Below are 24,907 nucleotides of genomic sequence, written 5' to 3' on the forward strand. Positions count from 1 at the left end.
GAAGCTGGTTTGGGTATTTTGTAGTTTCTTCCTTAATCACTCGCCAAGTCAGTCGACTCTTCTTAATTTGCCCCCCCCCCCCCCTTTTTTTTTTTTTAATCAGCTGATTTGTTTTAGGAGATCTAGATTGCTGATTAAAAGCCTTGATCTTGTCATGCTCTGTGACTTGAGATGAACTGATATCCCACTATATAAAAACATATCTACATGTTTTAAGCTCTCTGCTCCTTGCCTTGCTGGAGACTAGCTAATGCTTTCTTTTACATGGGATTTGCATGCACCTGTGTTAATTCTAGCATTGATTTTTAATCTTGTTTTAGGGCACTTTCTTTTTTTTTAATTCTTTAATTTAAAATTAATGAATTGCCTAATACAATGGACTAGATGTTGTACAAATCAAACATACATAAAATTTAAGCATACATTTTTAACGAAACCTCATGGCACTCTTAATAGTAGTTATGCATACACATTAAAAAGAATATGCTTGGTTAAAAATACGTTTTCAACGTTGCCTTAGAAGTTTGTATGCACACAGACTGCTGCAATGCTTCAGGTAGGGTGTTCCAAAAACCCCCCAAAAAACAGATGATGCCTCAGAAAAAGAGCCTTCCCTCGTTTTTAGGGGCTAAAATATCAGGGTTAATGTACCATGAAAAAATGCATACTAAAACAGGAGTAAAAGCCCTGCACTAATATCAGCATGATGAATTATATCGACCCTTGTAAGAACTTACCCTAAAAAGCCACCCACTGAGGAAAGTGATGTACCAAATAAAAAAAAAAAAAAGGGGGGTGGGGTGGGATTGGAGGTCCCTTTTCTCCAATGGTATTATGTAGCAGCGCAGCTGTGAGCGGTCATTGACTGGCATAAATAGAAGGAGACTAATAGGTAGGTCCGTTTGAAAAATATGATGCGAGGAACCCCACTAGAAGAGTTACCCTGGCTTCCCAAAAAGGCTAGATAGTTACTAGCTGTAATGCCACCTACTCCTGGTTGATGTTGGAGATTTTGGAATAGTGATAAATGGAAACATTTTATAGTAGGTGACAAATATTATTTCCGAACGTCTTTTCATTATAATAGGGAATTTATGCTGGAGACTACTACTACTACTACCTCAGCTAGGTGGAAGGAGCTGGGATGTACTAGACTGGAACAGATGTGGGAGGGCAAAGGGATACAGTCATTTGCTTTAGTACTACACACATTTTCTCTCCCAGATGAGGACAGGTACATTTGGAGGAGTAGCCTAATGGTTAGAGCAGCAACTTATGAACCACAAAAACCAGGGTTCAAATGCCACTACTGCTCCTTGTAACCTTGGGCAAGTCCAAACTTACCCCTAGATTCATCAAAATGCTATAAATACAGCAGAAATGGCACCTGTGATTAAAAAAAAAATATGGGTGTAGTTAGGCTAATTTCTTATCTTCTGCATTGCATAGGCAATTTCCGCAAAGTGCTATACAGTATCAGAGCGCATGTCATTTTAAGCAGCATGAGTTGATTTATGTATTTCATCACATGATCATGATCAGAGTCCACACCAAACACAGCCAACAAGGTTGAAGTAGATGTAGGCACAGAGTCAGAGCTTTCCAGTAAATCAGTCACGTTTAACATATCAAAAGAAGGATGGCAAGTAGAATCTGGTTGAGGGTCTTTCTTAGCAGAGAGTATATATTAAACCTTAGCAATAGGTGTTAAAATGCTCTCTGGTATTTTCAATATTTCCATTAAGTATCTTCTCAACATTTGCGCAGGTAGCTCCATGTTCTGCTTGGGAAAATGAATCAGTCTGATATTTTTAGACCCGACCACATTTTCCAAAAGTTTGATTTTAAATCAGCCTTTTGTAATAGTGCCAACATTTTCTTTTAATGAGGATACTTGAGGCTGTAAGTCAGTGAGCTGGGTTGCTGTTCTCTACAGCTCTTGTTGTGCAGCTTGCAGGGATACAGACAGAGATTGCCGAGGAATCACATGCTGACCTAATTGAGAAGAAAGGCCAGCAATTGCCTCCCATATAGTATCCAAGGTAATAGTAGAAGGCGTGTATAAAGTTTTCCAAAGATTTAGAAGAGATTCCAGCAAACAACTCAGATTTACCTTTGTCAGGAACTTGAGGATATTGGCTGATCCTGATTGTGCCAGCGCTACACTCTCCAGCATGCCAATTCCCTCCGCCTTGGGCTGCATTGAAGTTGCCAAGCAGTCTGGGGTAGTCCTGATAATAATCTCTGGGCGCAAGTGCACAGCAATTCCAGAGATAGCTTCTTTCTGCAGTGCAGGCAGAGGCTGGTCAGGAGGAGAACGGCTATCCAGCGAGAGAGAAACGGAGTCCGGGGAGAGCAAATCCGTTCCCTCGCGCGCGGCCCCACCCAAGGACATAGCACCGGATCCTAGAGACTGAGCTGTCTCACCCTCCGTGGCAACCACAACTTATCGATGGGGCTGGTAACCACCGGTGTGCACCCCTTCCTCTTCCCCATTAGTTCAAGAGCAGAATAAAACTTTATGAGGAAAAATGAATTAGAGTAGCAAACCTCATTGGGAGTGAATGCCAGTGGGGGCTGTCTTGGAATGCCCCCCCTCCTTTTTTTTTTTTTTTTTAGCCCATCTTCCTTCTTAAATATGAACTCAGTCAGCTAAGGCAGATCCTGAAGACAGTCCTGCTCAATAATCATTTGCAACTACTAGAACCTATATAAGATCAAATAGCAAGAATTAGTTCATTACAATCTACCGTAGTTTTGTGATCAGATGGTGAACTAGTATTTTGCACACAAAGTTGCCTTCAGAAATAACAGATCAAACTTATCTAGGATGCCCACTGTACTTCCTATTAAAATGCCATTTTCCAATTGATATCGAGCTTTACCTTTACTTCTTGCACAGAAAAGCCGGATAACTATCGTTTTAACACTTATCCCCCTAGCTCACTTAGCGGGTAAGTAGCGATTTTTAAGACTTGTCCAGATAAGTGGTGCAAATTTGCTCTCTGTATGTAGTTGTGCTCCTAATTCTAATCATTTAACTCACATATTTCTCTTATCAATTATCAACTTTACATGCATAATTCCTCAAATTTTGTAATGTGTGCATGAGAAGAAAATTACCAGTTTTACCAATTAGTCTGCCAGTTTGCCCAGTCTATCTGCAGCTTGGGAACACCAGCCTGAAGTACTTCCTTGTCACCCAGACCCCCTCAGCCATTCATTTTTCCACTGTTAAGATGTTTACGATTACGTACACCAGATATTGAGCAGAGTGGTGCTATTCGGCGCACTACTGCCGATGATAATGTTAGAAACATTATCACCGGCAGCAAAAACACCACCGACTCCTCCCCTCCCCACCCCGACTCCTCCCCTCCCCCTAACTTGCATCATATCGTATGCGATAGGGGGTTATTTTCTAAACCCTTAAGATGTACATGTTGGCCACTCCACAGAACACCTCTGGCCTGTCCCTTTTTTAAATATGTAAATGTACATGTGGTCCCTGTTTTATGTGTGTAATGTAACGGTTTTTAAAATAGCATGTACTCGCGTATGTGCTAATTTTATGCATGCACGTGCTATTTTTTATGTGTGTATTGTTTGAAAATGCACCTAAAAGAGGGTACTTTCAAACAACTCTGCATGTATATGGCCACACAACGATCTACAACAGTATTTTGTAACATGCGCATAAATGTAAGGAAAATGCAAATATTTGCAATGTATTGAAAGTGCATACTTTTTCCTATCTGTTTTAAAAACATACTTGCGTATATTTTAAGTGTGAAAAACATTGTAATTTGCTTATGTAAAACCCTGTTTACGCATTGAAATTGGTTATTTTAAGGGTTTTTAGAGTGTACATGGTACCTTAAATTTACTTGCTTAAAGTTGTTCAGCTACATGTAGCCGGCTAACTGAAAAACCTAACCAGCTATGTTTTAATATAGCTGTTTAGGTTTTTAAGTTATCTGGCCTTGTGTGGCCGGATAACTTGCTACTTATCTGAATATCTTCAAAAGATATCTGGATAAATAGCACTTTGAAGGAAAAAAAACAAACAAGAGGTCTGTGACCTGATTTCCTTCCTCCCCCCATCAAATAGTAGAGATGTGAATCGTGTGCCAGATCGTCTTAACGATCAGATTCGGCTGGGGGGGGGGGGGGGGGGTAAAAATCTGATCGTTAAGATATGTGAATTGGAATCGTTTCAGATTCCAATTCACATCGCTAATTTTTTTTTTTTTTTTTTAGGGAGGCCCGCGCCGCTAAAAAAACAAAACCCACCCGACCCTTTAAATCGACCCCCCCCCCCCAAACCTTTTAAAATTACCTGGTGGTCCAGGGGGGCCTCGGGGAGAGATCCAGGGGGGCCTCGGGGTGAGATTTCCCGTTCCCAGGCATCAGCTGTTCTAAAAAAAAAAAAATGGCGCCGATGCCCAGTGCTCCTACCATGTGACAGGGGCCGGCCAATGGCACGGATACCCTGCCACATGGTAAGGGCAAAGGGGCATCGGTGCCATTTTATGTAATTGTTATGCTAAAATATATAAGAGCAATGTTCCTTGTAAATCGATATGATGTGCAAACGGCTATCGGTATATAAAAGCTTTTAAATAAATAAATAAAATAAATAAACAACATCCAACAAGGCATTGATCTGTGCAGTCTGGGTAAACAAGCATAGGGGTAACTTACTTGAGGAGGCGGTTACTACCCTTAAACATTAAGCCTTATGCTCACCTTTGATGCAACTCCAACATTACTCTCTGCATCAATGGTAGGGGTGGGGGGCAGAAAATTTGAATCAAACAGTTACCAACAAGGGCCCTGAACTTGGTGGTCGGTGAAACAGATAAGTATGGGGAAATAAGTGTGGGAGCTTGCTTGGCAGACTGGTCTTTTTTTGCCATCATTTCTATGTTTTTATGTTCACGTCCCCCTGCAACAGGAAGGCAACTCAGTTCAGCTCCTTGCACAGGACAGACTGCGAACCAGCTTCAGATATCTTCGCCCACCATTGGTGCACAGGTCTTCTGTATGCATATCCTCCGATTCTCTTAGTGGTGAAAACTCTCTTGAAGCTTCGCGAGGATGGAAGTACTATGATTCTCAAAGATCCTTATTGGCCGATACAGGTCTGGTTTTCACTTCTTTGGGCATTGTCCATCTGGAGACCAATTAGTCTGGGGGCTTCCCCAGATCTCATCATACAGGATCAGGGTATTTATTTATTTATTTATAACTTTTTCTATACCTAAGTTCATGTAACAGAGTTACTTATCACTCCGGTTTCCATTGCAACAGATATAAATATTAAACAATGACAACAAGTGTCTTACAGAGAACAGGGAAAGAACAACTAGGATAACATAAACTGGGAACAAGAACATTACAAACTATTAATGCGAAACAAGCCCATGGAGAGGGAGATTAGCTATTGGTGTCTACAGTCTGTGGGAGTTGAAGAGTACCGTATTTTTCGCTCCATAAGACGCCCCTGACTATAAGACGCACCTAGGATTCAGAGGGGGAAAATAAAAAAAAAAAATTTGTGCTAAACCGGCTCTGCGTCTGGGCGTCTTATGGAGCAAATTAGGGGAGTGCATAGTTTTTTTTTTTTTCTCCCCATTTTGTTTTCGGGTCTGGGGAGGGCCATTTCGGTCCACTCCCCAGATCAGAAAACTTTTCTTTCTCTGGGAACCCCTCCCCCCCAAAAAAAACCCCATCCCAACCCTTTAAATTAACAACCCCCCACCCTCCTGACCTCCCCAAGACCTGCCGACTTAATTTACTACAACCCCCCACCCTCCTGACCCCCCCAAGACCTGCCAAACGTCCCTGGTAGTCCAGCTGGGGTCCAGGAGCGGTCCGGGAACGATCTCCTGGGCTTCGGCCGTCGGCTGCCAGTAAACAAAATGGCGCCGACGGCCCTTTGCCCTCACTATGTCACTGAGACCGACCAATAGCAGCGGTCGGTCCCAGTGACATAGTGAGGGCAAAGGGCCGTCGGCACCATTTTGTTTACTGGCAGCTGACGGCCCACGCCCAGGAGATCGTTCCCGGACCCCCGCTGGACCACCAGGGACGTTTGGCAGGTCTTGGGGGAGTCAGGAGGGTGGGGGGGTTTGTTAGATTTTTTTTTTTTTTTTTTATATTCGCTCCATAAGACGCACATACATTTCCCCCCCACTTTTGGGGGGGAAAAAGTGCGTCTTATGGAGCGAAAAATACGGTACTTAGTAAGTTATGGGAATGCTTGACCGAATAGCCATGTCTTGAGTCTTTTTTTGAATGTGCTGTGGCAGTGTATCAACCTTAGTTCCGGAGGTAGAAAATTCCACTGTTTGGGGCCTGCTGTAGATAGAGCTCTTTTACTTAATGATGTTTTCATGGGAGGCGCGTGTAGAGTTCCTCTTTGTGCTAATCTTATTGGTCGGGAAGATGTGTGAAGTTGGTGAGGGGTTCTGAGGTCCAGTGGGGTGTTGTTGAAAATGACTTTGTGGGTGATTGATAGAAGTTTGAAGAGGATTCGAAATTTGACTGGGAGTCAGTGGAGCTTTTTTAGAATTGGTGTTATATGGTCTCTTTTGCTGGATTTGGTGAGACATCTTGCTGTTGCGTTCTGTAACAGTTGGAGGGGTTTTAGGGAGTAGGCTGGGAGACCGTGTAGAAGTGAGTTACAGTAGTCTATTTTCGAAAAAATGATGGATTGTAACACTGCTCTGAAATCACGGAAATGGAGGAGGGGACGCAGCCTTTTTAGAACTTGAAGTTTGTAGTAGCACTCTTTGATCGTAGTGTTGATGAATCCAGAGAGACTTAGTTGGTTATCCATGACCACCCCAAGGTTTCTAACTTGTGTGGAGAAGACTGGGAGCGGTGTGAGGTGAGAGCTGTTCAATGGAAGGGTGCCATCTTGATTGATCAGGAGGAGTTCTGTCTTGTCGGTGTTGAGAATCAGGTTGAGATTTGACAGTAGTTTGTTGATGGAGAGGAGGCAGGAGTTCCAAAAAAGTAAGGTCTTTTGTAGTGTTTCGGTGATAGAGATAAGGATTTGGACGTCATCGGCATATAAGTGATGGGTTAACTTTAGATTTGAGAGTAGCTGACAAAGCGGGAGAAGATAGATATTGCATAACGTAGGGGATAGCGAAGAGCCTTGAGGGACCCCTAATGTGGAACTAAACGGTGGAGACTCTTTGCTATTGATCTTGACTTTGTAGTTTCTGTTTTGGAGGAAGGATTTGAACCAGTTTAGGGCTTTGTTTTTGATGCCGATTTCTGATAATCTTTCGATGAGAAAATCATGGTTGACCGTGTCAAATGCGGCTGAGAGATCAAGGAGGATGAGTAAACAGGGATGTTTGTTTTCTAGATTCATGAGAATGTTATCTGACAGAGATAAAAGAAGAGTTTCAGTACTATGGAGTTTGCGAAAGCCGAATTGAGCCGGGGAGAGGATTTCGTTATTGTCGAGGAATTCCGAGAGCTGTTTGTTGACAATTCTTTCCAGTATTTTGGCAATGACCGGAAGATTAGCAATGGGACGGAAATTTGCTGGGTTATCTGTAGAGAGATTAGGTTTTTTTAATAGTGGTTTTAAGATAGCAAGTTTGAGGGGGTCTGGGACTAGGCCCTGTGATAGCGAGGCATTGATGATCTGGGAGATAGGCTTAGCAATGTCTTTAGCGCAAGCTATGAGCAGGTTAGCTGGAATTGCGTCGAGAGGGTGGGATGATGGCTTGATTTTCTTTAGCAGGATTTCTATCTCTAAGGCTGATGTAAGATCAAAATCTTCTAAGCAGGCTGTTTGTTGCGAGGAGGCTGGTAAAGTTGTTGCGAGGAAGCTGAGGATGGTTGAGCATGGTTTGGGCTGAGTAGCAGGTCAGAGAGCATGTATGATGCTGGGTTGGAGCATTGCTGCCTGTATGGGAGGCGAGTAGATTTGTTATTTTATTTTTGAAGTATGTGGCAAGTTCGGTGGCTTTAGAAGCCACTTCATTGTCTGGAATAGTTGAGGTAGGTGGTTTTGCAGGCGATGAGACCAGGGAAAATAGAGCTTTTGGGTCGTGGATGAAGTGATTGATTTTCTGAGAATAGAAGTCTCTTTTTGTCTGAAGGATGTCGGTCCTGTATCTGTGCATGAGTGATTTATAGGCTGCTAAGTTGGATGAAGAGGGGTTCCTTCGCCAGATCTGTTCCTTTTTTCTTAGATCACGTTTCAAAGATGTTAATTGTGGGGTGAACCATGGTTTTTTTTTGTCATTGTTGGCATTGATGATTTTGGTTGTAAAAGGGCAAGTTGCATTTGCCACTTTGTTTGTGATTTTTATCCAAGAGGTCAGAGCAGTATTAGCATCTGAAAGGTCTATTTGGGTTAGCTCGGAGGATAAATGAGAGATGAGGGTTTCCTGGTTGCATAGCTTTCTGAATTGGATTGTGGACTTCTGTTTTACAGAGGGAGTTGAGTTTAGGTATTGGAAGGAAGTCGAAATAAGCTTGTGGTCTGACCAAGGAATTGGCCGACAGTCGATGTGTGACGCTAGAGTGAAGCTTTGGTTGCTGAAGATAAGATCTAGTGTGTGTCCTGCTTTATGGGTGGGTTCGTTGATGAGCTGTTTGAATCCCATACAGCTGAGGGAGCTGAGGAAGGATTCGCAGTTAGAGGAGCGAGGAATGGAGTCCACGTGGAGATTGAAGTCTCCTAAAAGAATGGTAGGAGAATCAGTGTTAATGTGTTTCACGATGTATTCTATTAATGGAGATGGGTCTGCCTCGAGACGTCCAGGGGGGACGTAAATAAGGCCTATTTGTAACTGTGAGGATTTGAAAATTGAGAATTCTAAGGAAGGTGAGGAGATAGATGAGTGTAATGATAGACCTAGCTCTTTTTTGGCAGCGAGTAAAAGGCCGCCTCCTTTTTTTTTTTTTAATCTGGGGACGGGAAAATGTCGAAGGTTTGTGTGGGGAGTTGGTTGATGAGGACCGTGTCTTCGGGTTTAAGCCATGTTTCTGTGATGGCGCACAGGTCTGGCTGCTCATCTATAAGGTAATCATATAGGAGGTGGGGTTTTTTTTACAATTGATTGAGCATTTAGTAGAGTTAGTGAGAATAGGGTGAGACCCAGGAGCTGGTTGAGAGGGGTGAGATGATGGGAATAAGTCTTTTTTGTTGCTGTTGTTGCTGGGAGGTTGAGTTGACGAGTTTGGCTGTTGTGATTCTCCTATGGTAGCGTATGGTGGGAATGGGTGAGGTGAGCATGTTTAATTTTTTTTTTTTTTTTAAAGCACAAAAGATCCGGTGTTTGAATTGTATGGGAGAGGCAGATATCAGATTCAGAGGGAGAAAGCTCAGTGGAGTACTGTAGAGTCCGGTCGGTTTGGGTCTCAGGGCTGTACAAAGGGGCTTACAAAGGGGTAGGCCCCTTTGTTGCGTGCCTTTGGTGCGCGACGCCTAGCTGCCTCTCATCAATTTAAAGCCAAAGGGGCTGTGCCCCGATTGGCTGTGCGGCTGAAGATGAAGATTGGTTCCGGCAAAGGAGGAGGCGGAGAAGAGGCGCGGTTTCGGTCGGGGCAGCCTCGTGGTCGGCGCTGGGGCTGCTGTGGGTAAGCTGAAAATTTAAAGGCTAGGCTGCGGCATCCCAACTTCTAGGTCCTGTTGCTCACAGCTTGATCTTGAAAGGTTAATTCTGCAGTTGCTTCATCATTTGGAAGATGTCTTGAGTCCTGATGGCTTCTAGAAAGCCTTCCACTAGAAAGATCTATGGACTGAAGTGGAGAAGGTTTTCTGTGTGGTGTGAGCAGAAGGCCCTAGATCAAGCAGATTTTGTGTGGGTCAGGAGAACTGATTACATTCTACACCTATCTGAGGCTGATTTAAAGACTGCCTCCTTTAGGGTTCATCTTAGTGCAATTGGCGTTTACCACCATGGTGTAGATGGTACCCCTATCTCTGTACATCCTATAGTTGTACATTTTATGTTGGGTCTTCTTCAGTTGAAGCCTACCATATGGCTTCCCGCTGTGTCTTGGGACCTCAGCGTGGTTTTAGCTCAGCTGATGAAAGCTCCTTTTGAGCTGCTGCACACCTGTGACCTGAAGTACCTGACAGCGAAGGTCATACTTTTGGTGGCAGTCAGCATGCAAGGTCATCGATCTCCAGGCCTTAGTGACCTATCCATCCCTATTCTAAATTCCATCATGACAGAGTGGTCTTGCATATGCATCCCAAGTTCCTACCTAAAGTAGTGATGAATTTCCATCTTAACCAGTCAGTCATCCTGCCAATATTCTTTCCCAGACCCCATTCTCACCAATCAAATGAGCATTGCACAGTTTGGACTGCAAGCAAGCCTTAGCCTTTTATCTGGTGCAGAGAGAAGCCCATAGACAGTTCACCCAAATTTTTGATTCTTCTGATAAGTATAGGTTGAGCTTTGCTCTTGCCAAACAGACACTATCCAATTGGCTGGTAGATTGTATCTCCTTCTGTTATGCCCAAGCGGGACTGAATCTTGAGGATCATGTAAAGGCTCATTCTGTCAGCCATGGTAGCATCGGTGGCCCACTTGTGAGCAGTTCTTGTGGAGGAGATCTACAAGCCTACAATGTGGAGTTCTCTCTCACATTCACATCCCATTACTGTCTGGATAGGGATGTCTGTCGTGACAGTAGGTTCAGCATGTCTGTCTTCAGGAACCTGTTCGAGGTGTAGTACCCAACTCTCCCAACCTAGGGCCCGTTGTTTGGGTTCAGGCTGTCGCCCCCCTCTATTATCAACAGCACCGGTGTTGTGCCTATTGGCACCTGGTTAGGTGTCTGTTGGTCCCCTTTTGTGTTGGGGAGTAGTCTATAGCTAGGGATTCACCCATATGTGAGGACCATCATCTTGCTTGTCCTTGGAGAAAGCACTGTTGCTTATCTGTAACAAGTGTTCTCCAAGGAGAGCAGGATGTTAGTCCTCACGAAACTCGCTCACCACCCTGTGGAGTTGGATTTCTCTTGTTCTTATTTTTCATAATAGTTTTATGGTACGAGACTGAAGAGGGTCCCCGCATGGATGCATGGTATAGGGCTTGCTGAGCATGCTCAGTGTGCCTAGTCAATGCAAGTTTTCTACATTGGGCTCTATCTGATGATGTCACTTATGTGAGGACTAACATCCTGCTGTCCTTGGAGAACACCTGTTACAGGTAAGCACCTCTGCTTTACACATTTTATAGAAAGAGTCTGCAATATATGACATTGGTGGTGAGCCTCGCAAAGACTTAAATTTTAGCCCCTCTCTGACATACCTGCAGTTCTGGGGCAAGGTATGTGGGAGGGAGGGGGACAGCTGGGGCCAAGTGACTGATGTGGTCCAACAGCCCTGTGCTACGTTGCTATTGTCTCTGGTCACTCTAGGTGTGTGTGTGTGTGTGTGTGTGTGTGTGTGAGGGGGGGGGGAGAATGGATGTTTTGCTTATCTTTGTTCCTGCTTGGAGTAGTGGAAGGCTGTCTCCTGCAGGAATTCTGGATTTCCTGTGCCCGAAGCACCTGGGTACCCGGGGAGGAGGATCAGTCTTTTACTGGCATCCTTATTCTCCTATTCGACCCTGAATAGTACAAGGAAAATCAGCCTAATAGACTGTTGTTCTGGGAGTCTACTTCCATATCTGCGAGAGGCAAATATTTTTTCATGTGAGCAACAATTTTTTTAACCCAACCATTTTTGAGTGACAGAATTACCATTACATTTCTGTATTTAGCACAAAGAAAAATTTATGTGAGTGACCTTGTAAAATCTGTGAGCGATGCTTTGAAATGTATGAGCAATCGCTCACATGCTCAGCTAAGAGGGAACTATGCTGCTGGTCCTTCCTGCTGCACCTGCTTAGATACAGAAAAGCCATCCAAAGAGTGGTTCTATGCCTCCATTTGCTGGTAGGAGGGACATAAACCATGTCTGAAATGGTCTGACAGGATGCTATAGAAATGTGCAAAATTACCGTGTGCGGATATTGGCTTTGTTTTAAAAACAACGTAAAAGGTTTTCAATTTAAAGATTGAACTTTTTTGCATAGTAAGAGTTGTGAAACTTTTTTAAAAATTATGCAGATTTGTAACATAATTGCCACAGAACTTGTTAGCTCCCAGATTCTTCTGCAAGAGTTATGACGACAACACTAAAGGATATTCCTATTTTATCAACTTGTTTCCATGTTGAAGTACACAATGAATAAAACAGGCTTATTGGCCACTAAAGGAGATCATTTAACATTCTTCTAGAAAACAGAGCAAAGAAAACAAAAACACTGTAGACAAACTGCTTTTGAGGATTCACATGTAGAATGGAGACATTCTTCTTATACATTAGCCATTTCCAACTAGAAATAGCTACACAATTGTGCTCAGAGGTCGTGATAGCAACGTATTTTGCCAATGAAGAAAATGCTAATTTTCTTTCCTGCCATGGAAACCGACAAATTGCCGTCTCTGTTTCACTGCCAGTCCAGACAAAAAAAACTCCAAAACAAATTGCAAGATATTCATGCAAACACTAGAGTTCTACAGTGTGGGTGTGTATTTACAGTGCCTTCTATCTCAGCCTCTTTTACTCTGGCTTTCCAGTTAGCTATGGGCGTGCTCAGTTACCAGCAGCAGTAAAGAATGCACTGAGCTCTGTGCTGGCTGCCTGGAGTAAGAAGAGCTCTCAAAACTCTTTTACTTTAGGTGCTGGTCTAGCACTATCATATATCCCTACTCCCAGGGCGAACCTTCTGCTTTGTGCCCCCCCTTCCCCCCCAGTCCAGGCTCTGGCTCTGACCTTCCTGGCCCAAACACATAAGTAAAAAATTATGCAATAATAAATTGAAGAAATATAAAACATCAATAATAGTAAAATCATACTAGTAAAAAGAATATTTCAAAATAGCAGACAAATAGAGTGACATCCAGTAATTAAAAACAAAAAAACATGTTCAGCTCCAAAACAATAATTGAAAAAGAGCGCATACATCAAATATTAACACCCAGTGATTAAAACTAAAAAAAAAAAACTACCTGGGAGCTTTTGATTTCCAGATGCCCTGAGATTGTTTTTTTTTAATTTTATTTTTTTATTTAAAATATTTATATACCGTTTTACCAATACAGGATTGACCAAAGCGGTTTACAATAATAATAAACATAAAAAAATCAAAGGTTCAAAAAAATAAAAATAAAAACACAGGTAGAATAAAAATACAATCTGTATCGTGATCAATATAAATAATAAAAATTTTAAAACTATGTCATAGGAAGAATACTATAAATAATTAACTACTATTTTAAGCAAAAATTGTTGATTAGCTGATGGGGTGGGGAGCCAGGGTTGAGCACAAACTTTCTCCTTTCTCTCATATATACACACACACACAATTATAAATGTTTATTCTTTCTCATACACAGGCTTTCCCATACATACACCCTCCTTTAAATACACACACACATACACATGTTCTTTTGCTCTCACATCCTGTCTCCCTCACATACTCATCCCCTTATTAAGTCAGACAGGCCTCTTCTCACACACATACTTGGGTTCCTTGTCTCATTCACACATGTACCCTTACTTAGGCTCCCTCCCTCTCACTAATACCATTGCTCTCACACACACACACACACACGCTCCCTCTCACACTACATACATATTCCCTGTTAAAGGCGCTCTCTCTCTCTTACGCCAACCTTCACACATACCCCTTCCCTCTGTTGCTCTCTCATACACCCCCTCATACACTCTCTGCTTCTTGCACATCCCCCCTTCACACAGGCTGCCTCAACTCATTCAAGTCGATAGTGAGTAATTGGGGGCACCTGCAGTGGAACCTGATGGCGACCCAAGGAAATGCCAAGACAAATTCTACAGCTGGAGGAGAGAAACAGACTAGGGGCTAAACACAGCTGTAGCCACAGAACAGTCTTATGTTTCTCTCTCTTTCCAACACAGTCTGAACTGCTGAAAGAGAGTAGGGAAATTGCCTGATTGAAATGGAAATCTGATATTACTTTAGGTAGAAAAGCCTGTACTGGTTGGATTGTGACCTTTTCCTTAGGAAACACTGGGTATAGATCCTTGCATAACAGCACCTGAAGCTCTGAGATTTTCTGGCTGAACAGATGGCCACCAGAAATACTGTCTTGAGCTGAGATCCTTCAGTGATCCTCTCTTCATCAGCTTAATTGGGGCCATTGTCAATGCTTTGAGGACTAAATTCAGATCCCAGTGGTCATGACAGAGGCCACAGATGTTTGACTTCTCTGAAAAAAATGCATTATATCCAGGTGTGAGGTGACTAAGATGCCTTTACTTATCCCCTATAGTAAGATATGGATACCACTTGTATTTTCAATGAGTTCAGAGCTAGGCCCTTGTCCTATCCATCTTGGAAAAATTCCAACATGGAAAATAGTTGCAGGGGCACAAGGCTCCAAAATTCTTCATACCCTTACATAGGCTAGGGACTGGATATCTTTCTTGCTTTAAGTAGTTGTTGCGACCGTCAGTCTTCGACGGCTTCACCCCGCCTACCTCTCACTACTTGTGGCTCCTCCCGCTCACCTCGGTCTACTGGCTGCTGCGGCGTCTGTTTGCCGTCCTCTCCGGCATCCCCAGACTGGCTTTGGTGCTGCCTCCCACCTTGCTCCTCCAAGGTACCTTACGGCGTGCGCGCACACGCCGCCCTCATCTTTATTTCCACGTTGGTGCGAACCTCAGGGGCGTCCCCCTGATATGACATCATGCTGCCCGGATATTTAAGCCTACAGTATTTGCTAGCTCATCGAGTTAGCAACGGAAACTCTACGGATGGGATTTGCTCTCTGTACCGAAGCTGCTCTGCCACTCCAGCGCCATCTGGAACTCTTACACCCTTCGGGGTTGCTAACGAGGTACTTGCTCCTCGGGGGCTTCTTCTGCTTCTTTCAGGTGCTATTAGGAAACCGGTAGTCACTCCTCGAGGGCCTGCCCTCTGTTCCGGTACCAGACCTCTCGTCTAGTAGAATCTCTGTTACTGCTACGTGAGTACAATACAACTGAGTCTCTCTGCTCTAAGGAATCAGGTACTCGCTCCTCGAGGGCCTGCTCTCCCTGTCTCGGAGCTTCTCTTAATTCTACCTGGGACTCTGAATGCTTCTTATTGTGTACTCATAGGTGCATATTTCAAAACAATACGCGAGCGCATACTTTTGTTCGCACACCAGGCGCAAACAAGAGTACGCCGGATTTTAATAGATAAGCGCGTAGCCGCGCATATCTTTTAAAATCTGGGGTCGGTGAGCGCAAGGCTGCACAAAATCGGCAGCCTGCACGTGCCGAGCTGCGCAGCCTGCCTCCGTTTCCTCCGAGGCCGCTCCAAAATCGGAGCGGCCTCAGAGGGAACTTTCCTTCCACCCCCCAGCCCTATCTAAACCCCCCTACCTTTGTTTGAAAAGTTACGCCTGCCCCGGCCGTGCGATTCCCCGGCCCGGGAACAGTTTTGGAGGCCTCGGCCACACCCCCGGGCTGGAACCACGCCCGCAGCCCCGTGACTTACGTGCGTCCCGGGGCTTGTGTGCGCCGCCGAGCCTATTCAACATAGGCTCGGCGCACGCAGGGGGAACTTGGGGCAGGTTTTCGGGGGGTACGCACATATCTCTTTGAAAATCTGCCCCATAATTCTCAGTCACTTTCCACTACAGCATAGCCTAGCAGAGGATTCGCTGTTCCAGCGTTCTTTGTGAGACCTGCCCAGCCATCTACTACTTACTACTGCCACCTCTAGTGGTTTCCAAAACTGTTTAATAAGATTCAAATCTGAGTCTAGCCTGACACTGTGGTCCCTCACGGGACTGCCCCCGTGGGCGTGGTCAGCTGCCACAGTGTCCAAGAATCCACCCAAACATCAACCATAACAGTAGTGTCAATATCACTATTCTTAAGTAGCTTCACTTCTATAATTTTGCCCCTCAAGAGCCAGGTTGTAAGAGAATGGAGCAGGGTCCTCCAAAAGCACTGGGTCTTAATGTGCATGAACCTGAGTAGTTTCCCTCTCTGGTTCTTTATCAGATCAGTGTACCACAGTCTCCTTGCCCAATCTGGTGCCACCAGCACTACCCTTTCTGGATGATCTGTGATTCTCTGGAGAACCCTCCCTACTAGGGACCAGGGAGGGTAATCTACAATTTCTGAATACCTGGAGAGTGTTATGCTCTCTAAAAGTCACCAATATGTTCCAAAAATCAGATAGGTTGTTCATTCTTTTTAGTGAGCCCCGGAAAAGAGAGGCATCATCAAAGGCATTTGTTGTCCACTGGATAAATTAAGCAATAGCATTGGCTTATATACAAAAAGGGTATGCAGTTCCACAAGGCCTGAGAGCACACTCCACTAGAGCATAGGCAGTGTCTTGGGTGGAGTACAGGCAGGTGATTCTGGGAGACATTTGTAGGATGGCAATGTGATTCTCCTTACATTACTTTAAAAGAATTACAGACTAAATATGCAGGCAAGTCACTGCTTTGGTACATATGCAGGATAGTCACTGCTTTGGTACATCTAACATTATTGGAATGATCTGACAGGATGCTAAGGAAGGTGAAATTAGATTCCTTTCCTTGAGTCCTGCCAGACCATCCAAAACCCCACCCAGAATAACACAAAAAACATGGACAGGATGGAAGATTGAATCTAAGTAAGAGAAGAAGCTCGGCAAAAGAAGATTTATTTATTTATTTATCTAATTTATATACCGTCTGTCTGACAAGTAGTCAAGACAGTGTACATAGTGGTCATATAATATACATCAAAAATTTCAATTTGGTTAAGCCATTTTAAAATTTAACATATCAAAATAAACTATAATAAAATACACCGCAAAAATTAAAATGACCTTAAGATAATCTAAGAATATAAAATAATGTAAAATCTAATATTAACTTTAAAAATAACAAGGAATAGCACAAATTAATATCAGAAACTATTAAAATAAAATAACAGTCACAGACACACGTTTAGTCAAGTATAATATGCCTATGTTGCAGCACTGTTCAATTTTTGTTAGTCTGATTGTAAAAGGTATTTTAACTTAGCTGTCTGTTTAAATGATTGATGGTTGAGAATTAGTTAAATCATAGGCCTTTTTGAACAATAGTTTTTAAAAACTTTTCTTAAACATTTTTATGTTTTTCTGTATTCTAAGTTCGGTGGGTAAAGTGTTCCATATCTTTGCATCTGCTATGGAGATGTGCAGATTTAATAGATGGAATCACAAGTAGACCTTTATTCGCAGATCGAAGATTTTGTTGGGGTGTATGTAAACGTAATGAAGCATTTAACCACTCTGCATGTTCGCAATTTATGGTTTTAAATAACATACATAAGATTTTGTATTCAATCCTTTGTTTGATCGTAAGCTAATGGAGGTCTATTAATGTCAGAGTAATATGTTCATATTTCCTTCCTTCACAAAGCACTCTTGCCGTGGAATTTTGAAGCATTTACAGGGTTCTAATACGGGCACTTGGCAAACCTAACATGATGGCATTACAATAGTCTACAGTGGAAAAGAGTAGTGATTGTAACACGGTTCTAAAATCATTAAAATCTAACAAAAGTTTCAGACGTTTTAAAATATGTAATTTAAAATAGCCGTCTCTAGTCTTCCGCTTTATGTCAGTGGTTAATCTAAAGTCAGTCAATTAAAATTCCTAAGTCGTGAACAGTATTAGATGATTCGATCTGCATAAATTCAGTATTAAAATGGAAAGGTTTACTGTATATCGACTTCCTACTTAGTAAGAGAAATTCAGTTTTTTGAGTATTTAAAATCAATCTCATATGTGTTAAGAGTGTTCTAATGGAGTTCAAGTAGATCTCAATTTCTTTTAATGTATCTTCAATTGAGTTTTTTATTTTAATTAGGAGCTGGATATCATCCGCATATATGTAACAAATTATACCCAGTCCAGCTAGCAGCCTGCATAGCGGTAGAAGGTAAATATTAAATAAAGTGGCCGAAAACGCCGATCCCTGTGGTACCCCTGATTCAATATTTATCTTACTAGATAAACCCTTATTTATCTGAACTTGATATGTGTGTTCGCAGAGAAAAGAATTAAACCATTCTAAAACCCTTCACTGATTCCAATTTCAAATAATATAGAATATATAGCTCATTTTCTCTTGTTTGTGAAAATATTTTAAGAGAATTTTTCAGGAACATGCATTTATGACTTTAGCTAAGAGGCTATTGGTGGCTTTTCCTGCTGCATCTGATTGTATACAGAGAGAAGCTAAACATCATTATCTGCCTCTACCTGCTGATAGGAAGAAAGTATCCCACATATCTGGAATAGTCTGGCAGGACCCAAGGAAAGCAAATTAGTAGGTAAGAGTCTAATTTTACCTTGTCACATAAAGACATAATTGTTAAATGCTACTCTTTGTTTTAGATTAAAATATAGTACAGCCATACTTTTAATATTTTCTTGTAAGCCCTTATCTTTCTGAGTATATATATATATATATATATATATATATATATATATATATATATATGCTGAAACTGTGCTCAGCATCAGCAGAGCTTGTCACAGTCAGGCTGATGCAATACTATGTGCTGCAGCCAGCGCACAGCTTAAGATGCGTTTTGGACATGCATCCATAACACTTGATGCAATATGGGAATTATGTCCAAAATGCGTTGTCAATCGAGCATGTAGCTAATAGCGCTCATCACATGTAAATTCCATGTAGATGAGACTATTAGCTTTTCCCTGCGATTCAAAAAATTTCCTGCGCGGTCAATGCGCCCATTGCAATGTGGTAAATTTTTTGCCAGCCCTTGAGCAAGGCATAAAAGGTATGCCTCGCTCAAGGGCTCAATGTAAAAAGAAAAATTCCTGCTTTCTGTGATTCTTTCACTTAGTATCATCGCAATATTAAGTAGGAGGAACCACATATAGCAGGTTGAAAAAAAAAAGTCTTGAAGAAAAATATTCTGGGCAGCCAATATAGCCTGGTGGCTAAAACCAAAAGTACTAATGCAGGGAGCATCACTACAGCCACCCCCTCATCAACTAATTCTTACCACAGGTGCCTCCACCAGGGGTTGGGGAGCGCATCTACTTCAATTCCAAATACAGGGTCTATGGGCAGCCCTAGAATCAACTTATCAGATTACCCTTCTGGAACTCAGGGCAATTCGCAACACCTTAAAGGTATTTGAGCATTTCCTACGGGAGAAAAGGGTCATGATCCACACAATCAGATGGCCATGTTTTACATAAACAAGCAAGGAGGATCAGATTCTGCAAGCTTGTGCAAGGAAGCGACTCTGATATGGGAGTGGACAGTTCAGCAGTCCATCTCGCTACAGGTGACATATCTACTGGGAATAGTGAACACATGGGCAGACAGACTCTGCAGAGTTTTTCATCTGCACGAATGGGCGCTAGACAGAAACATGGCTGATGACATAGTCTCCGAATGGGGAGAAATGTGCGTAGATCTCTTTGGAACTCAATACAATACGAAACTGTGAATACTTTGCTTTCTTCTACCCAGTCCGAACAGGGAATCACAAGACTCATTCCTTCTTTCATGGTCAACGGGTCTGCTCTACGCCTTTCTACCAATTCTACTCCTAACATGAACAGTGCAGAAGTGTATTCAGGATCAAGTGGACATGATTCTCATAGCACCAGTGTGGCTATGGCAGCCATGCTATGCATATCTTGTACAACTCTCAGTACAACCACCAAAGCTATTAGGGAACCACCGTAGTCTTCTGACTCAGGAGAATGGGACTCTCCTCCATCCTCTCCTCTCCTCACTCCACCTCATGGCTTGGATGATGAGCACCAGGTCTTAGCAACATTACGCCTCCCATGACCAATTCAAGATTTCTCCTGTCTTCAAGGAAGCCTTTCATTCGCTGCAAGTATTCCTTCAAATGGAAACTTTATCTGCAGTGTGTTGGTCTCAATCCGTTGATCTGTTCAAATACTCTACCGAGTTTTTATTCAATTACCTTTACTACCTGTCCTAAACAAGTCTTCAGACTTCATCAATGAGAGTGCATTTGAGTGCTGTCATAGCTTACCATCACAGGGTAGATGGTCTGCCTATCTCAATACATCCATTGATTTCTTGCTTCATGAGGGGCTTACTACATATGCATCTGCTAGTGGAGAGACTGCCAATAGCTTGGGATATTAACATAGTCCTAACAGCTCTCATGGCGAGTCCGTTTGAACCTTTAGCAAGAGCACCTCTGAAATACCTTACATGGAAAGTGCTATTCCTAGTAGCGGTTACATTGACAAAAATGATCAGTGAACTACAAGCCCTAGTTCACATTTTATCTTATCTGCAGTTCTTTCACATGGTGTTATTACGCCTGCATACAGAATTCTTGCCGAAGGTAGTAACTGCCTTTCATCTGAATGAATCAAACTCCCTTTCAACGTACTTCCCAAAACCACACAAAATGAGAGAGAAAAAGTTTTGCATACTTTGGATTGTAAATGGGCCCTAGCTTACTTTAAATAAAAGACAAAAGGCCACAGGACAGCCCAGCAACTGTTTCCTATAATCCTAACAATCTAGGAGTTGTAGTCTCAAAAAGGACTATTGCCAACTGGATAACAAGTTGCATTCGTTTCTGTTACAATTCAGCTTTGATACGCCTTGACTGGCCCAGAAAGAGGTATCAGGTACGATTGGCTGCCTCCTCGTTGGCACACCTTAAAAACGTGCCCATAGCTGATATCTACAAAGTCGCAACATGGTCATCAATCCATACCTTCACATCACACTATTTCCTGGACAGACTTTCTGAGTCAGGCTGTGCAGTAGGAAGAGCAGTGTTAGCTGCTGTAGAAGACCACCAGAGACTAGAAAGATATGAAGGGAGTAACAGACTTCCCTTTACAGAAAGCAGCAACCCTTAGCTTGGGACTTCCCAAAAGAGCATGGCTAATTAACTCTGTCTATGGAAAACACAGTTTACAGTAAGCAAACTTGCTTTTTACTTTCCATGTGCAATTTTTCACTATTTAAATATGTATATATTTTAAATTGCAGACATTCTGCATATCTCCTGTAAAATTTTATTAAATTTTGTCCTTAGAATTATTGATGCCTTTGCTTGAATCTACCTTCAGGCTGCAGCCAAATGCTAGGGGCTTTGCCAATCAGGGGACCAATGCTCTAAAACTGCTGTAATAATTAGCATGCACATTTTAACATGGGCATAAATGAACATAACATTAGAAATTGCCATACTGGGTCAGACCAAGGGTCCATCAAGCTCAGTATCCTGTTTCTAACAGTGCCCAATTCAGGCTACAAGTACCTGGCAAGTACCCAAACACTAAGTAGATGCCATGCTACAGATGCCAGTAATACCAGTGGCTATTCCGTAAGTCAACTTGATTAATAGCAGTTAATGGACTTCTCCTCCAAGAATTTATCCAAACGTCTTTTAAACCCAGCTACACTAACTGCACTAATGACATCCTCTGGCAACAGATTCCACCCTAAGCTATTTGCTTGGACGCCTCGCTACCCTCCAGGGATCTCACTCCTTACGAAGCTCTAGACACCCGCTCCTCAGGGTCTCTCGCTTCCAACTCCCCTTCGAGGTTTTCTACTAACTAGACAGCCACTTCTCAGGGGTCTCTTTCTTTCTATTATTTTAGGATTCTGGACTATCAGGTCCTCGAGGGCTCCTCGAGGGCTTACCAGTCTGTATGTCTTGCATCTCGGACCGTCGGTCCCACCTTCTTCATCACCAGGAAGACGCCGCACTATGCTCCGGTGAGTACCTCTACGATCCTTGCTCCAACTCCACCCACCTGGCTTGGCGTTGCCCACACAGCGGATTGCTAGCTATCTTGGACATCTGGGTTAGACTTCTACATCAGAGACTGTTGAACATATAGGCACCTTGCGGACTTCTGTGCCTTACCTTCCTGCATCATACCATCTCTCTACAGCAGTACAATAAAGCTTTCCTCCTACAAGTGTCTGCTGTCTGAGGTTAGCCTATTGCTGTGGTTCCCCACGTGCCCCTCCCCGTGGGAGGAGTCATCTCCACAATGACTAAGGGTCCACAATGCCCCCAAAACAACAGATTGCTAACTCCATGGACTTGGTTCAGATCGCGGCCTTGCAGGCTATTCCTGGCCTAGCCCAGCGGATCACGGAACAACAAAAGTCTTTGGAGAGCCTAGCTACTGCCTTCAATCAGTTACATGCTCAACTGAATTCTTCAGCAACTCCTGTGGAAAGAAGTGCTGTCTCCAGTGGTGACCCTCAAGACCACTGTACCCTTTTCTATGCCTACCCGCTTTACGGGTGAAGCCAAGATGTGTAGAGGGGTTATCAATCAATGCAGCATGAATTTTTCATTACAGCCTACCCTTTTTCCCACTGAAGCGTCCAAGACTACCTACATCCTATCATTTCTAGAGAGACGAGCATTGGCTTAGGCTTCACCGTTATGGGAACGTGAAGATCCTATCCTGAATGATCTATCAGGATTTCTTAAAATTTTTAAGTCTGTCTTTGATGACCCGGTTCGCCAGACTGTCGCTGGATCTGCTTTGCTCAATCTCCAGCAAGATAATAAGCCACTCACAGACTTCGGTATTGACTTTAGCATCCGAACTACATTGGGACACTGGATGTCTTCGTGCCATATTCATGGAGGGCCTCAACTCTCGCTTAAAGGACGAATTAGTGGCTCGTGAATTGCCTGATACCCTTGAGTCCCTGATGGAACTGGCTGGGAGAATTGACCGCCATATCCGAGACCAAACTCAGGAGGCTAAGAGCCCACAAAAGTCCACAGTGGGGGCTACACGTCCTAAACCTGTGCCTATTGCTTCCAGTCTACCGTCAACTTCCTTAGAAGAGGAAGAGCCTATGCAATTAGGCCGAAGCCATTTAACTTCCAAGGAGAGATGTTTTCACAAACGCATGGGGTTATGCATGTATTGTGGCCAATTGGGCCACGCTGTCCAAACTTGTCCCATCTGTTCAGGAAACTGACGGGCCTAGGACCTGCAGGAGGACTTCTCCTGGGCCTCACATCCCCTACTCCTCCATTATCATTACCAGTATCTCTGCTCTGTGGAGGCCTTGACTTTCAGACTCTCGCTCTCATTGACTCCAGTGCCAGAGGTAATTTTATTTTGAAGTGCTTGGTTGAACATCTACGGATTCGTACCGCACCAATAGCTAAACCCTTGCTATTATCATCTATCATAAGAACATAAGAAATTGCCATGCTGGGTCAGACAAAGAGTCCATCAAGCCCAGCATCCTGTTTCCAACAGAGGCCAAACCAGGCCACAAGAACCTGGCAATTACCCAAACACTAAGAAGATCCCATGCTACTGATGCAATTAATAGCAGTGGCTATTCCCTAAGTAAACTTGATTAATAGCAGTTAATGGACTTCTCCTCCAAGAACTTATCCAAACCTTTTTGAACCCAGCTACACTAACTGCACTAACCACATACTCTGGCAACAAATTCCAGAGCTTTATTGTACGTTGAGTGAAAAAGAATTTTCTCCAATTAGTCTTAAATGTGCTACTTGCTAACTTCATGGAATGCTCCCTAGTCCTTCTATTATTCGAAAGTATAAATAACGAAGTCACATCTACTTGTTCAAGACCTCTCGTGATCTTAAAGACCTCTATCATATCCCCCCTCAGCCGTCTCTTCTCCAAGCTGAACAGCCCTAACCTCTTAAGCCTTTCCTCATAGGGGAGCTATTCCATCCCCTTTATCATTTTGGTTGCTCTTCTCTGTACCTTCTCCATCGCAACTGTATCTTTTTTCAGATGCGGCGACCAGAATTGTACACAGTATTTGAGGTGTGGTCTCACCATGGAGCAATTATAGAGGCATTATGACATTTTCTGTTTTATTAACCATTCCCTTCCTAATAAATCCCAACATTCTGTTTGCTATTTTGACTGCTGCAGCACACTGAGCCGACTATTTTAAAGTATTATCCACTATGATGTCTAGATCTTTTCCTGGGTGGTAGCTCCTAATATGGAACCTAACATCGTGTAACTACAGCAAGGGTTATTTTTCCCTATATGCAACACCTTGCACTTGTCCACATTAAATTTCATCTGCCATTTGGATGCCCAATCTTCCATTCTTGCAAGGTCCTCCTGTAATGTATCTCAGTCCGCTTGTGATTTAACTACTCTGAATAATGAATCTTCTGCATGGAGAACCACTTCCTGGAGAAGTTTCATTGACAACCCAGGCCATTGGCCTGCGCATCGGAGCTTTACCCTCTAAATCCATCTCATTTCTAGTATTGGAGAAGGCTGTGCATCCAGTGGTACTTGGGCTGCCTTGGCTTCAAGATCATATGCCTCAATTTAATTGGGCCACATTGGAACTGTCCTGATGGAGGCCTGACTGTTATGGCTGGTGCCTCGCCGAGGTTTCACCACTCATTTGCATGCCCACTACACCATCGTTACCTGGCTTACCCCCACAATACACCTCCTTCCAGGATGTTTTTTCAAAACAAGCAGCAGATGTACTTCCACCACACAGAGTATTTGACTGCGCCATAAATCTGAAGCCTAATTCAGAACCTCCCAAAGGAAGAGTCTACCCTCTTTTAGTAGCTGAGACTAAAGCCATGTCCAGCTGGTGCAGGCTTCTTTTTTGTAGGGAAGAAAGATGGCACCTTACGCCCCTGCATTGATTACAGGAGTTTGAATGATATTACCATCAAGGACAGGTATCCCCTGCCCTTAATATCCGAACTGTTCGACAGGCTCCAAGGAGCCAAGATATTCTCCTAATTGGACCTTAAAGGAGCTTACAACTTGGTGCATATTTGTGAAGGAGACG

General features: G+C 43.1%; 1 protein-coding gene across 1 annotated transcript in view; it reads left to right on the plus strand.

Annotated features, from left to right (window-relative positions):
- DISC1 (DISC1 scaffold protein) overlaps positions 1-24,907 on the plus strand; it is a 699,528-nt gene that overhangs the window by 340 nt on the left and 674,281 nt on the right. The window lies entirely within an intron of this gene.

This window comes from Rhinatrema bivittatum, chromosome 3 (genome assembly GCF_901001135.1).
Source record: "Rhinatrema bivittatum chromosome 3, aRhiBiv1.1, whole genome shotgun sequence".
Lineage (NCBI taxonomy): Eukaryota > Metazoa > Chordata > Amphibia > Gymnophiona > Rhinatrematidae > Rhinatrema > Rhinatrema bivittatum.